Source organism: Malus domestica, chromosome 10, assembly GCF_042453785.1.
Source record: "Malus domestica chromosome 10, GDT2T_hap1".
Classification (NCBI taxonomy): Eukaryota; Viridiplantae; Streptophyta; class Magnoliopsida; order Rosales; family Rosaceae; genus Malus; species Malus domestica.
This window is the reverse complement of record NC_091670.1, coordinates 13,935,839-13,945,810: the sequence shown is the minus strand read 5'-3', so window position 1 is coordinate 13,945,810 and position 9,972 is coordinate 13,935,839. Positions and strand designations below refer to the sequence as shown.

The 9,972-nt window shown below is 39.5% G+C and overlaps 1 pseudogene; it reads right to left on the bottom strand.

Moving 5' to 3' along the window:
- Positions 1–932: 932 nt before the first annotated feature.
- Positions 933–1,873, bottom strand: LOC103448297 (oil body-associated protein 1A-like; annotated as a pseudogene).
- Between the last annotated feature and the right edge of the window lie 8,099 nt (positions 1,874–9,972).

Genomic DNA, 9,972 nt, shown 5'->3' with positions numbered 1-9,972 from the left:
TTCCTTCTTGAAAAATAACTTGTAACATTTGAAAAATAAGTGAGTCAAAACACAAAGATTATTATATAAGTTTGATTATTTATTTTTAATGATCAAGAGTCAAAGTACAAAGATTATTATATAACTTACGCTCCCCGATCGATTATTTATTTTTACTGATCAAGGTCAAGACCACATAAGACAAGGCATAGACAGACGTAAAAAACGTTAAGGAGACTCTTTTAAAGTGACGTTTTTTATGAATTCTTAGCCACTTTATGTTTTTGACATAATATTATATGATGTTGGTATAAAAATTATGTTAAAAATATAAGGCGACATAGAGTAAATGAAAATCTCAAGTTTTACGTTTTGAAAATGGTTGATAAAAATCTCACGTTTTGAGAGATTCTCTTAGATTTCGTTGGCATTGGCAGTGCGACTTCATATTTGTTTGTTTTTGGCAGCTTTCGTGCTGATTATTATTTTTTAATAAAAAACCCCACAACCACAAGAAGTTTTCTATGTAATCGAAACACAAAGTGATACACAACGTGTCACTATACAAATGAGGGATATGTTTCAAAAAATTAATAACTTAAAAAATAAATTTCACACCACTTATAAAAATACACATGGTACTACTTATGTTTTGGCCACAATAAAAAAAATTTCTGCAAGATCACATTAGGGGACAAGGATCCTCAGTCAATTGTGTCCTCAGTCAATTGTGTTGTGTCCGTTTATCGTTGGTTAGAAATCATTTAAAATTTTTAATTTAAAAATGAATATAAATAGTACCTAACAAAAACTGGTTGCACGATATACAATGAACAAATAAAAACTGATCATACGATATACGATGATCGAACATAATTGATTAATCCCCAATCCTTACAAAGAGGATCCGGAAATGATCCTTGTCTCACATAAGGCTTAGATAACGGCAGTGCAACTTTTATTTATTTGTTTTTGGCAGCTTTTCTCTCCTGTGTAGGTCGTGTGCCCCAACTCCATCCGTGTAGAGAAAAGGTCTTGTTTTTGGCATGAACAAAAACTGCTGTAGGTTTCAGAAACAACGCCTGACAAAACAACCGCCTAATCATTATCATTATCTTATTTCATTTATAAAAAGGCGCCTAATCATTATTATTAATTAATTAATTAATTTATACTCAAACAGACGCCCTGAGAAAAAGAGCAGCAGAATCAGCCGGAGGCCCAACACAGTTCGTCTCCCTCAGTTCCGTCGTCAACCCTTTCCCTCCGCCGTTCGCCAGCAGATGCACCCCATGCTCGGGCCCACTCATATACGCCCGGTTCACCTTCTCCTCAACAAAACTCACCCCGTACCTCTTCTCCATTTCCCTCTTCAATCCCTCATCCAGCTGACCGTCCCTAGTTAACGCCATCATAACCTTCCGAATCCCAAGAGGCAGATCATCCCCCTTGTCCACCTCCAAAAAATGCCACACCTTCTTGTAGGTCTTGCACACCTTCTCGAGATCCCGCATTTCGATCACGCCCGGTACTCCAGGCATGAACAGGACACCGCTCTTGACCTCGTACTCGTGCGAGTGCCATAGCGGCTTCTCCTCGTCTGGGAGTGTCATGAAGAGGTTCTCTGAGATGACGTACTCGAGGCCGATTAGCTTGGTGTTGGCTTTAGGGCCATCGTAAATGAGGCACTGCCTCATCTCTCGTTCTGGTGGGCGCAGTAGTGGTGCGCCTCCACCTGGCGGGTCATGTTGTGGGAGTAGAAGTGGAAGACACATAGGTGTTGGTGGATTCTGTTGACGGGGCCGAAGGCTTGGATGGCAGAAGTGGAGGTTTCAAGAAAGGCTGTCCCCGTCTTGGTTGGCTTGCCGGGGACTTGTCTGTGAGTCGTCGACATTATGATTGTGGTGGTCGGTTGGTTTTGGAGGCCGTAGGTAAAGGGTATTTAAAGAAAAGGGAAGAGGTTGTTGCAAATTACATGCATGCAGTGGGTACGCGTGGTGGGAAGATAAGGCGTACATGCATGCAGTGGGTATGCATGGTCGGTTGGTTTTGGAGGTTATATAAACGATGCTTATCTTGAGGAACTATTAGAATGTGCGCACGTACTAATATGGGATGTGGTGCAACACAGCAATTAGTCTATGTAAAAGGTGTATACTATACTCTCTAGCTACTATAAGGCCCCATATCAGGAGAACAATTTGTACGGGTCCATCGGCTCGGTGTCATCTTGCGCCAAAGGATATGGAGAAAAAAATTTACACGTTTCTTTATTTTATTAGTATAGAATGTCATGTGATGGTAAATAGTGTCAAACAATTTTTTTTGGGAAATACTTTAAAATGGTACAATTTTTTAATCTTGGAACAAAAAAAGACAAATCAGGCCATGCACACACCATGCACAAAACTGAAATTACTAAAAATACCCAAATATAAATGGGTTATTTCCTTTAATTTTCTAATTTCTCTCTCTACTCTCTCTCCCTTCCTCTCTCTTCTCTCACTTTCTCCCCACACTCTCACTCCCCTTCTTAGTGTGCACACACAGTGCACTGTCATTACGACCAACACTATCCAAATCGAAGTCACCACCAATTTCATCTCGTCCTCATGAGTCCAAAACACCTAGCCTTGTCATGAATCTCATCTCCGATCGTTGGGATCGAAACTTAAGTAAGCTGCAAGTTTTCCAACCATTTTCCGGCAACACTGCAAACAATCGAGACCAGACCACTACCACTAGACTTGCATCAAGGGTGGGAACACATCCCAATCATTAAATGTTGGTGCTTTGTTGGATGAATATTTTAGGATTTGTTCATTGTACGTGCACAACATGCACATGATATGCTCATAGATCTGAAGTTAAATACTTAGAAGCATAGTCATTAAATGGGTTGTTTGTAAGATGAATTAATACTTAGAAGTTAAATTAAGGTTGTGTTTCATGTTAGGGCCTATGGGTTGTGGAATAAATTTCAAGCTTTGACATGCTACAAAACTGGGATGGAACAATTTCTGGTTCAAGTGTCCAATTGTAGAAATTTGTGAAATTTTTCTGTAATGTGCATGTGGTGTGCATATCATGTGCATGGCTACATCTTAACATGAGAAGTAGGAATGTTCACTAGATATGATGCATGTACGTTGTGCCCCAGAATATAGCGAGTATGGCCACAACCTAGTCGGCCTCGGCAAAAAACAAAATTAAGAAAAAACTTAGAGGACGTTAAGGATCATGCATGTCCATGAAATAAAAACAACAAATATCATGTTTTCCACATGCACAGTTAAGCGGTGATTGATATACTTAACAAGACCTTTCAAACTGCCATTGTAACCTTATATACATAACAATTCTGTTTTAATTGTACAGGAGAGAGAAGTGAGTTGGTCTCGGCCCAAGCGAGTCTCGTCCACTATACCAATAGGTTGCCGTTAAAGTTTCTTATTAATGTGAAAAGTAGCTCGTTGCTCGATCTTTAGTTCTGTGCATATCATGTGCATGTACTGTATATATGATGTGCATGTGGTGTGCATATAGTGTATATGGTGATGACGTCACAGGTGATGACATCATTGTTCTGATTTCGAAGAGAAAGCTGTGAGCCCTTGGGTTTTACGGTTGGCTTCTGTGAGCATATCATATGCATGTAGTGTACATACAGTGAGCATATCCTGAAAAATTCATCCAACAGAACGTCATTTTTTGCCAATTTTTAGTAAACACCATCACAAACATTCAAACAAGGTTGGGAATCCCATGATATAGAAGATGGAGAGAATTGAATAAATTCTTCACTATTACTTCATACAACTTCTGGGTTTATTCTCCCCTTCCCCAAATATGAAAATGCTCACTTCTTTAATCGCACTAATGTAGAAATATTAAAAGGAAGATAGCAAAAAACAAATAGGTTTTGTGCACCCGCAGTTAATGACTGGGCTTTGTTCCCACTTTCAATGCAAGTCCAGTGGTGGTAGTCTTGAGCCTCATCGAGCCTTGAATGTTTTCTGTATTGCCGGAAAATGGCCAGAAAAATCGCGACTTGCTTGAGTTTCGATCCCAACTATCAGGGATGAGATTCGTGACAAGACTAGGTGTTTTGGACTCGTGAGGACAAGATAAAACTGGGGGTGGCTTCAATTTGGATGGTGATCTACATGACTATGCACCTTGTGTGCACAATGAGAAGTGGGGAGAGTGCGTGAAGGAGAAAGTGAGAGAAGAGAGAGGGAGGTAGGAAGAGAGAGAGAGAGAGAGAGTAGAGAGAGAAATAAAAAAATGGGAGGAATAACCCATTTATATATGAGGGCAATTAAGTCATTTCAAGGTGTAGGAAAATCCTATTTGTGTCCAATTATTGTGCATGGCATGTGCATATTTGAAAAATGTCCTATTTCTGTCCCAACATTAAGAAATTGTCCTATTTCCGGGTATTTTTACCAAATTTTTTTTTTCATGTAAAAATGAAAAACAAAAATTACAATAGATGGCCAAAGAATGACTACAAAATATAACGTGAATACCTATGTGATTGCTTGAAAGAGTATGGGAAATTTTATTTGAAAATTACAATAGATGGCCAAAGAATGACTACAAAATATAACGTGAATACCTATGGGATTGCTTGAAAGAGTTTGGGAAATTTTATTTGAACTTGCAATCTTATCTCTACACCCATTTTTTTTTTTTTTTGAAAAAAAAAGTTATATTCCAATCTTGCCCCAAAATAAAAAAATGGGTGTAGAGAAAAAATTGACAATCAGCAAATGGGTGGGTCGTCACCGGAAATCAAACGGATTTGTGGGGTTTGGTTGTTGGTATGTAAGGAATGTAGCCATAGTTGGATTAGATTCGTAAGAGAAAAGAGGGGTTATAATGTTGCAGCGACAGCAGCCTCCACCTCCTCCTCGTCGGCCGTCATCTAGTAGTGGGTCACCACTCTTTCTCTCTCAATTTTGGTCTCTCATTGTCACATCCCGGCCCAAGCCCCCCACCACATCCCGGGCTCGACTCCACCATAGCACGATATTGTCCGCTTTGGGCCCCAACCACGCCCTCACGGTTTTGTTTCTGGGAACTCACACAAGAACTTCCCAGTAGGTCACCCATCATGGGATTGCTCTCGCGTGAACTCGCTTAACTTCAGAGTTCTGATGGAACTTGAAGCCAGTGAGCTCCCAAAATGCCTCATGCTAGGTAGAGATGGGAATATACATATAAGGCTTACAGGATCCACTCCCTTGGGCGATATGGGATGTCACAATCCACCATACATAGGGGCCCGACGTCCTCGTCGGCACACTTCAGGCCAGGGATTGGCTTTGATACCAAATTGTCACATCCCGGCCTGGGCCCCCACCATATTCCGGGCTCGACTCCACCATAGCATGATATTGTCCGCCTATTCTGAGCATAAGTTGGGCAGTATTGCATCCATCACACGTGTGATGAAAGAATTTTATGTTCTTGACTTCTAATCAAGTGATTGTGGGTTCATTCCCGCTCACCAGCGTACTCTGGTATTTAGGCACTCTTAGGTTTAAACTTATTCACATTTTTCCACATCATCACACTTTATGGCTTCGTCACCTTCCAAGTGTCGGCCAACACAGTTCGATTCAGAGTCCTAGTGGACATTCCGGGTCGAGGTATGTCAGTTTAGTATCAGAGCCAATCCCTGGTCGGAAGTGTACCGACGAGGACGTTGGGCCCCTAAGGGGGTGGATTGTAAGAACCCACATCGCCTAGGGGTCGTCAATTCATATTTACCTATTAACGTAACGTAGAGAATTTAGGTTCCAACAATCAACCTACATCATACCATTACCAAAACTGAGCTAAAGGCATCTAATTTAGCCTAAGAATAACATTGACAGCCCCTGGCCACGCGCAGCCATGGGTGGTAGTCGGCTATCAAGACTCGCTGGAAAATCCAACTATTTCCAAAAATTACCAAAATTTACAAGAATGAAGATCTCAATGAGTGGAGTAACTTTCATACATATGACCAAGGCCAAATAGGCTGGGAAGAGCTTCAATTTCATTAAAACTCGTCGAAAACCCTATACTTAGGTGTGTTCGATTCGACCTCCAAACTTGCTCCAACACCTCCACCAATGCTTGAGCTTTGTTCTTGGGTTCTATGGGAGCGTTCTAGTGGTGATAATTGGCTGAGATCCGACTGTTGGATCGAAATGGAACTTTAGGATGTTGTTCTAGAAGTATAATGTGGATCTTTGGAAGTAAAGGATCGGAAATCCGTGATGCAGATCTTCCAAATTGAACTACGTTGGGATGTGTGTTATGTAAGTTACATATTCTATTTATAAGAATTCTGAGTTGTGATTTTATAATTATTCTAGGCACCAATCGTTCGTGACGCCTCTATGGTTGTGTTAGGGAGTTGTAGCGTGAACTCCAAGTGAGTGGGCTTTTGTTTTCAGTATATATATGTATGCTTGGTATTTTTCCCAGAAAATGGGTTTAAATGGAATTATGTTTTGAAATGCCATGCCTCATGATTTATACTTAGATTATGAGTTAGTATAGTATGCATATTGTGATTTGAGGTTGTGGACGCTCAGGTAAGTACCAGGTGAGTTATAGATTATTAATGTCAGTTGATGAATATGTTGAGATGAATTGAGAGCTCATAAACCTGCACCCCGGTGTTAGTGCTCCCGCCCGTGGCCAAGGCACAGACCTTCACGTGATGTTTACCTCCCGCACTGCATGCTCACTTTGGATCCAAGTTAGGTGCACAATCCTGTCGTACAGATGACTATAGGTGGTTCCAACTCGTAGGTGATCCGCGATTATTCGCACAGTCTTCATGTGATCGTAGCACTTAAGCGTATTTATTTACACCCGGTCTTGTTGTACAGACCACTATAGGTGGTTCCGACTCATGTGCAGGTATACTTGATGAGCTATGGGTTCAGCTGTACAGGCCACAATAGGTGGATCCGGTTGACATATTACTTTCATTGATTTACTTCACCTGGTTTACTCGTTAGTGATACTGAGATATTTGACATGGCATATAAGTCGATTTTGCTATTTCGAGTATGGTTTCGATATATCTATATATTGTATTTTCTGGGAAATTATACAGGTTTTACCGCGAGGGGTTACTACCTTTGATAATTGAAATGGTTTTTGAAAATCTTTGTTTTTGCCCACTCACACTTTCTGTTTTGCGCCCTTCTAGGTTTAATTTGCTGAAAGTTCATATCGACGAGGATTCTTGGCAAATCTCAAGATAGGTGGTTACTTATGAGGGTATAATCCTTATCCACTTCATTGTACTTACTTATGCTCTAACGTCATGTGGGTTCATTCCTGCTCACCAGCGCATTTTGGTATTTAGGCACTCTTAGGTTTAAATTTATTCACATTTTTTTCCACATCATCACACTTTATGGCTTCGTCACCTTCCAGGTGTCGACCAGCACAAGTCGATTCGGAGTCCTAGTGGACATTCCGGGTCGGGGTGTGTCACTCGTTGTAACCATAAACCCTAATAGAAAAATGCAACTTTAGATATGGTGCATACTCAAATTCACCATTGCCACCCCAACCCAAATTCACCATTGTTTCACTCTCCTCCATCATCAAACCCAAACTCTCAAGAAAAGCATCAACCCTATAACTCAAAAACCAGCTTAATCCACAATTCTCTCTCGCCCTCTCTCCCTCAAACAACAATCGACGATCTTAATTATTAGTTCATTGAAGAAAAGGAAATAAATCGGAACAAGATCCAGCACTATGGAGGTTGCTTAAAAAAACTGAATAGCAACGGGAGAGGATAAGGTCGACGGAGGTTGTTGCTATTGTGCTCAGTGAGTTTCTTTGTCTGTGTCTTTTAAAGTTACTTTTTAGGATAAAATGGGAAGTTCATGAAACAAACTTTTAAGTTTGGTGTTGAGAGATAATATTTGAGTTCAAATAAGTTTTTTTAAGGATTTTATATTGTTCAGGATACGCCAATTGTTTGAAGGACTTTTTATTTTAAATACTATGTTCAAAAGAATTTTGAGTTAAAATATAGTTTAATTGAGGTAATAAGTTATAAAGTCAAAACTAATTTGTTAGTTAAATTGACAAAATGCTCAACTCAACCATCACAAGGCTATTCCAACCAAATAAACATCATCACAAGGCTATTCCAACCAAAGTCAAACTAATTTGTCAGCTAGGCATGATATTTTTCCTTAAGATCTATGTCCAGCTTTGTATTTAATATGAATTTACTTAGTGTTTATGGCTCTTTTAATTAGCACCTCACAATTACTTAGTATTACGGTCTAGTGACTTTCTTCTTCACTTGTAAGTGAGAGGTCTTAGGTTCAATTCTCGCCAAAGGCGAAGTTAAACCACAATATTGCTAGCCCATTGTGAGACTAACCCCACTCCCTTCCCATAGTGTAGGGGTGGGAAATTTTGCCATAAATCGATTTATCGACCAAACCATACCAGTTGGTTCATAATGGTATGGTATAGGTTTGGCATTTTTTCATAATCGGTTGGCATTATACTGAACCGACAATTAAGGGTATGGCTTTGGTATTGGATTTTGTATACCGGCGATATGCCACATCGACCGATATATATATGTGAAATCCCATCCCCGGAATTTCAGTATTCATTTTATATCTTGTAATTTAAGTTCGTATTTCACGTTTACGTTATTTTGATTACTTAATTAAAATTCCGTAAATTTTGGGAATTAAATCGAATAGTTATCGGGTTTGAATTTTCGAAATCAATCTTTATCTTTTGTTGACTTTTCGAAGTTTTAACTAGTGTTTTTAAATAGATCTCGAACCCACGAACGAATGGGCGAAAGCAGTTTGCGAGTCCGAATTATAATGGTATAGTTACAGACGTTTGAAGTTGTGAACTATAGATTGTGGGAATTATTTAATTCCCACATGTGGGTTAAAGGAAGTTAGTTTAAAAAGGGAAAGGGACCAATTAGAGGGGGAGAACTCTAGAAGCGGGAGGATGGCAGCAGGGGAGAGGAAGAAAAGAAGAGATGCGGGAAAGAAGAGGAAATTGGGGGGAAAGGAGGACAAATCAAAAAATATAACGGGGAAAGACGGTTCAAAAGAAAGGGAAAAAAAAGGAAAAAAGGGGGAGATGGCGTTGGCCAAGAGGAGGATTACAAGGAATCCTATTGTCCCGAAACTATGAACAGGAATAAGGAGGAAAGAAGAACGGGAAAGAAGGGGGGAACGAAGAGAGAAACTGTAACCCGACTTTTGAGAGAGGTTGAAGGAAGTATAGAAGGAAGTATAGAACGAAGTGTAGAAGACGATGTATGAAGAAGCAAAGAGAATCATAACGAAGGTATGATTCCTTTTGTTGACCTGCAACATTGGTAAAAACTCCTTGCTCTCTTTATTCTTTCCATAATTGCTTTGTATCAATCTTCTTATTACTTTCAATTTTATACATTGGGTGTGTTGATCAAATTATCATGTTTTAGGGTTTGGGAAAAATGGTCAATTCTTGTTTATTGTTGACATAATTGAAATCAAAGTTATAAATATGATTGAATTGTATAGAAGTATTCTGAAGTTACGTTTTGGATTAGAAGAATTTGGGTTCTAAGTTGCAGAAACTTATGTGTCTGCAGAGAAAAGCTATGTTTCAGTAGCTTACTTTGGTTCTTGATTTCTATGTCCTAATGGATTCCTTTTGATCCATTATTATGTGTTTTGAAACTAGACATGTCAATGATCAAAGCCCATCTGATTTCACATAATTCTGTTGAGTTTTGATATGTCAAAACCATGTACAAATTTGAGTCACGAAGCTGCCAGACAGCAGCAAATACTGGACTTCCAGTTTCGGGGTTCTATTCTGCATCTTGCATAACTTTCAAATCGGAACCCCGTTTCTTACAAATCTTAGATGTTTTTAATGTACTCAAAACAAGCTTCAAATCTCATGTAAGTTTGCATCATTTGGTATAGT